The sequence below is a fragment of the Electrona antarctica genome, assembly GCF_951216825.1.
Source record: "Electrona antarctica genome assembly, chromosome: 19".
NCBI classification, from domain to species: Eukaryota; Metazoa; Chordata; class Actinopteri; order Myctophiformes; family Myctophidae; genus Electrona; species Electrona antarctica.
In genome coordinates this window covers 27250009-27256036 of record NC_136800.1, presented here as the reverse complement: position 1 = coordinate 27256036, position 6028 = coordinate 27250009, and positions in this window count along the sequence as shown.

The window sequence follows — 6028 nt, the reverse complement described above, 5'->3', positions numbered from 1 at the left end:
CTATATGGTATAATTTGTATTGTATTGTTTTATGGCTTGGTTGAATGTTTGATTCTGATTGGTCAATCACTGAATTCAGCGGTGTGTTATTGTTGAATGATCATAATAACCAAAGATACAGAGCACCTGCTCATATCAATCTGTGCTGCTTGATTTTGTGCCGTATCCATCATTGCAGCTGTGTAGGCCTAAACAAACACACTATGCAATTTAAAGCTAAACATTGCTCTCAAAAATGTTTTTGAAAACATTTGAAGTGAGAAATGGACAACACAGTATTAACTGCATATTGAATCTATTTTATCAACTCTTGCCGTTATTTTTGAGGCACTGGACATGGACATGCCTGGCATAAATAAATGGAACAATTTAATTACCGTATTAAGCAATGAAATCCTTTGTTTCGTTACTTTTGGGTCAATGTATTCATTGACCCCAATGTACAACGCATAGGCTACAGTATGCATCCTACAGTACAAGTACAGTACGAGAACAGTACAGTATAGGCTACAGTATAGTTCCACCGCTCAGTTCAATATTTCTTATTGTCGAAAATCAAGGAAAATTACACATTTATAATATTAGCATGTCTCTTTTTTACGTCAAACCATGAAAAGCGACATACTATAGTCGTTTTTCATGATTTTCATAATTTCTCTATTTTTTTATCGTCAAACGACACTTTATAGTATGACGTTTCTCATGATTTTAATTTTTCTATCGTTGATAACCATGAAAAACGACATACTATAGTAAGTCATTTTTCATGTTTTTCGACGATCAAAAAAAAAGTGAAAACAACATATCTTTTAACTTTAAGCGTCCAACGACATACCAAAGCGCCCAATGTATTGTCAATTTGTCTTTAATACTAGCACAAACTTTGAAGTCTATAGTCTATACTTACACCTAGAAACCCCATTCAAGCTTTAAAATGTTCAACTTACTGTGGAGATGTTTGCCTGAAAAGAAATATAGAAATAGACTAGAAATATAGTCCTTCAAAAATTTTGAAGGACTATATTTCTAGTCTATTTACACTTATGCCTCTAAATTTTGAATCAAAATGGGAGAAGATTAAAATGGGAGCCAATGGCAGATTTTGGCAAACACCTAGAAACTCCATTCACACTTTTTTGAGTGGTGCAACCACTCCCTTACGGAGTTATGTGTGTGGGTGGGTGGCTGGCTGGCTGGCTGGCTGGCTGGCTGGGTGGGTGCCTGCCTGGCTGGGTATATGAGCACGAAAACAGCATGTTTTTTTTTCACCACCTGTGCGCAACCTAACACACACAAAGTTATTTTACTTAAACGCCCAATGCGTTCTCAATGGCAATAGCACAAACTTTGGCATGCTAGTCGTACACATATTGTAGTATCCAAGCCCTATGCTTAACTGGTTAACATTTGAGGATTTGAAAAAAAGACGAAAATCACCCCGAGACCATGGACTATAGCCCATGGTCTCGGAGTGATTTTCATATTTTTTTCAAATCCTCGTTTTTCATCCTTTTTGACCATGGGCTATAGCCCATGGCTATAGCATGCCAAACTTTGGCATGCTACTAGTCCTACATACTTACACCTAGAAACCCCATTCAAACCTATTTAGGTTCATCTTACGGTGGACATGTTTGCCTGAAAAGGAATCTTTGAAATGTTTCATAGTTTTAGAAATATAGTGCTTTCAAATTTGAGAAATTACAATGGGGCTCAATGGCAGATATTGGCACGTCAAAAAAGCACTTTCACCTAGAAACTCCATTCACACTTTTTATAATTCAGCTTACTGTGGGCACACATGCTGGAACTTTTTACTTTGAAATGTTTTGTAGTTTCTGAGTTATTTAACTTAAACGCCCAATGCATTCTCAATGGCAATAGCACAAACTTTGGCATGCTACTAGTCCTACATACTTACACCTAGAAACCCCATTCAAACCTATTTAGGTTCATCTTACGGTGGACATGTTTGCCTGAAAAGGAATCTTTGAAATGTTTCATAGTTTTAGAAATAGAAAAGCTATAGTCCATGGTCTCGGGGTGATTTTCGTCTTTTTTTCAAATCCTCAAAAATGATGAAAAACAGATACGGCATGCTATAGTATGCCGTCCGAGACCATGGGCTATAGCCCATGGGCCCATGGGCTATAGCCCTTGGTCAAAAAGGATGAAAAACGAGGATTTGAAAAAAATATGAAAATCACTCCGAGACCATGGGCTATAGTCCATGGTCTCGGGGTGATTTTCGTCTTTTTTTCAAATCCTCAAAAATTATGAAAAACTGAAACGGCATGCTATAGTATGCCGTCCGAGACCATGGGCTATAGCCCATGGTCAAAAAGGATGAAAAACGAGGATTTGAAAAAAATATGAAAATCACTCCGAGACCATGGGCTATAGTCCATGGTCTCGGGGTGATTTCCGTCTCTTTTTCAAATCCTCAAAAATTATGAAAAACGGAAACGTCATGCTATAGTATGCCGTCCGAGACCATGGGCTATAGCCCATGAGCTATAGCCCTAGGTCAAAAAGGAATGAAAAACGAGGATTTGAAAAAAAGATGAAAATCACTCCGAGACCATGGGCTATAGTCCATGGTCTCGGGGTGATTTCCGTCTCTTTTTCAAATCCTCAAAAATTATGAAAAACGGAAACGTCATGCTATAGTATGCCGTCCGAGACCATGGGCTATAGCCCATGGTCAAAAAGGATGAAAAACAAGGATTTGAAAAAAAATATGAAAATCACTCCGAGACCATGGGCTATAGTCCATGGTCTCGGGGTGATTTTCATATTTTTTTCAAATCCTCAAAAATGATGAAAAAAAGGCATGCTATAGTATGCCATCCAAGGCCATGGGCTATGGGCCTATAACCTACTGTGGGCCTATAACCTACTGTGGCGACTGTGGCTCAAGAGGTAGAGCAGGTTGTCCAATGATCCATGGGCTGGCGGTTTGAATCCTGGCTCCTCCTGTCTACATGACGAAGTGTCCTTTTTTAACTTAAACGCCCAATGCATTCTCAATGGCAATAGCACAAACTTTGGCATGCTACTAGTCCTACATACTTACACCTAGAAACCCCATTCAAACCTATTTAGGTTCATCTTACGGTGGACATGTTTGCCTGAAAAGGAATCTTTGAAATCTTTCATAGTTTTAGAAATATAGTGCTTTCAAATTTGAGAAATTTACAATGGGGCTCAATGGCAGATATTGGCACGTCAAAAAAGCACTTTCACCTAGAAACTCCATTCACACTTTTTATAATTCAGCTTACTGTGGGCACACATGCTGGAACTTTGAAATGTTTTGTAGTTTCTGAGTTATTTAACTTAAACGCCCAATGCATTCTCAATGGCAATAGCACAAACTTTGGCATGCTACTAGTCCTACATACTTACACCTAGAAACCCCATTCAAACCTATTTAGGTTCATCTTACGGTGGACATGTTTGCCTGAAAAGGAATCTTTGAAATGTTTCATAGTTTTAGAAATAGAAAAGCTATAGTCCATGGTCTCGGGGTGATTTTCGTCTTTTTTTCAAATCCTCAAAAATGATGAAAAACAGAAACGGCATGCTATAGTATGCCGTCCGAGACCATGGGCTATAGCCCATGAGCTATAGCCCTAGGTCAAAAAGGAATGAAAAACGAGGATTTAAAAAAAAAGATGAAAATCACTCCGAGACCATGGGCTATAGTCCATGGTCTCGGGGTGATTTCCGTCTCTTTTTCAAATCCTCAAAAATTATGAAAAACGGAAACGTCATGCTATAGTATGCCGTCCGAGACCATGGGCTATAGCCCATGGTCAAAAAGGATGAAAAACAAGGATTTGAAAAAAAAATATGAAAATCACCCCGAGACCATGGACTATAGCCCATGGTCTCGGAGTGATTTTCATATTTTTTTCAAATCCTCGTTTTTCATCCTTTTTGACCATGGGCTATAGCCCATGGCTATAGCATGCCAAACTTTGGCATGCTACTAGTCCTACATACTTACACCTAGAAACCCCATTCAAACCTATTTAGGTTCATCTTACGGTGGACATGTTTGCCTGAAAAGGAATCTTTGAAATGTTTCATAGTTTTAGAAATATAGTGCTTTCAAATTTGAGAAATTACAATGGGGCTCAATGGCAGATATTGGCACGTCAAAAAAGCACTTTCACCTAGAAACTCCATTCACACTTTTTATAATTCAGCTTACTGTGGGCACACATGCTGGAACTTTTTACTTTGAAATGTTTTGTAGTTTCTGAGTTATTTAACTTAAACGCCCAATGCATTCTCAATGGCAATAGCACAAACTTTGGCATGCTACTAGTCCTACATACTTACACCTAGAAACCCCATTCAAACCTATTTAGGTTCATCTTACGGTGGACATGTTTGCCTGAAAAGGAATCTTTGAAATGTTTCATAGTTTTAGAAATAGAAAAGCTATAGTCCATGGTCTCGGGGTGATTTTCGTCTTTTTTTCAAATCCTCAAAAATGATGAAAAACAGATACGGCATGCTATAGTATGCCGTCCGAGACCATGGGCTATAGCCCATGGGCCCATGGGCTATAGCCCTTGGTCAAAAAGGATGAAAAACGAGGATTTGAAAAAAATATGAAAATCACTCCGAGACCATGGGCTATAGTCCATGGTCTCGGGGTGATTTTCGTCTTTTTTTCAAATCCTCAAAAATTATGAAAAACTGAAACGGCATGCTATAGTATGCCGTCCGAGACCATGGGCTATAGCCCATGGTCAAAAAGGATGAAAAACGAGGATTTGAAAAAAATATGAAATCACTCCGAGACCATGGGCTATAGTCCATGGTCTCGGGGTGATTTTCGTCTTTTTTTCAAATCCTCAAAAATGATGAAAAAAGGCATGCTATAGTATGCCATCCAAGGCCATGGGCTATGGGCCTATAACCTACTGTGGGCCTATACCTACTGTGGTGACTGTGGCTCAAGAGGTAGAGCAGGTTGTCCAATGATCCATGGGCCGGCGGTTTGAATCCCGGCTCCTCCTGTCTACATGACGAAGTGTCATTTTTTTTTACTTAAACGCCCAATACATTCTCAATGGCAATAGCACAAACTTTGGCATGCTACTAGTCCTACATACTTACACCTAGAAACCCCATTCAAACCTAGTTAGGTTCATCTTACGGTGGACATGTTTGCCTGAAAAGGAATCTTTGAAATGTTTCATAGTTTTAGAAATATAGTGCTTTCAAATTTGAAAAATGTACAATGGGGCTCAATGGCAGATATTGGCACGTCAAAAAAGCACTTTCACCTAGAAACTCCATTCACACTTTTTATAATTCAGCTTACTGTGGGCACACATGCTGGAACTTTGAAATGTTTTGTAGTTTCTGAGTTATTTAACTTAAACGCCCAATGCATTCTCAATGGCAATAGCACAAACTTTGGCATGCTACTAGTCCTACATACTTACACCTAGAAACCCCATTCAAACCTATTTAGGTTCATCTTACGGTGGACATGTTTGCCTGAAAAGGAATCTTTGAAATGTTTCATAGTTTTAGAAATAGAAAAGCTATAGTCCATGGTCTCGGGGTGATTTTCGTCTTTTTTTCAAATCCTCAAAAATGATGAAAAACAGAAACGGCATGCTATAGTATGCCGTCCGAGACCATGGGCTATAGCCCATGAGCTATAGCCCTAGGTCAAAAAGGAATGAAAAACGAGGATTTAAAAAAAAGATGAAAATCACTCCGAGACCATGGGCTATAGTCCATGGTCTCGGGGTGATTTCCGTCTCTTTTTCAAATCCTCAAAAATTATGAAAAACGGAAACGTCATGCTATAGTATGCCGTCCGAGACCATGGGCTATAGCCCATGGTCAAAAAGGATGAAAAACAAGGATTTGAAAAAAAATATGAAAATCACTCCGAGACCATGGGCTATAGTCCATGGTCTCGGGGTGATTTTCATATTTTTTTCAAATCCTCAAAAATGATGAAAAAAAGGCATGCTATAGTATGCCATCCAAG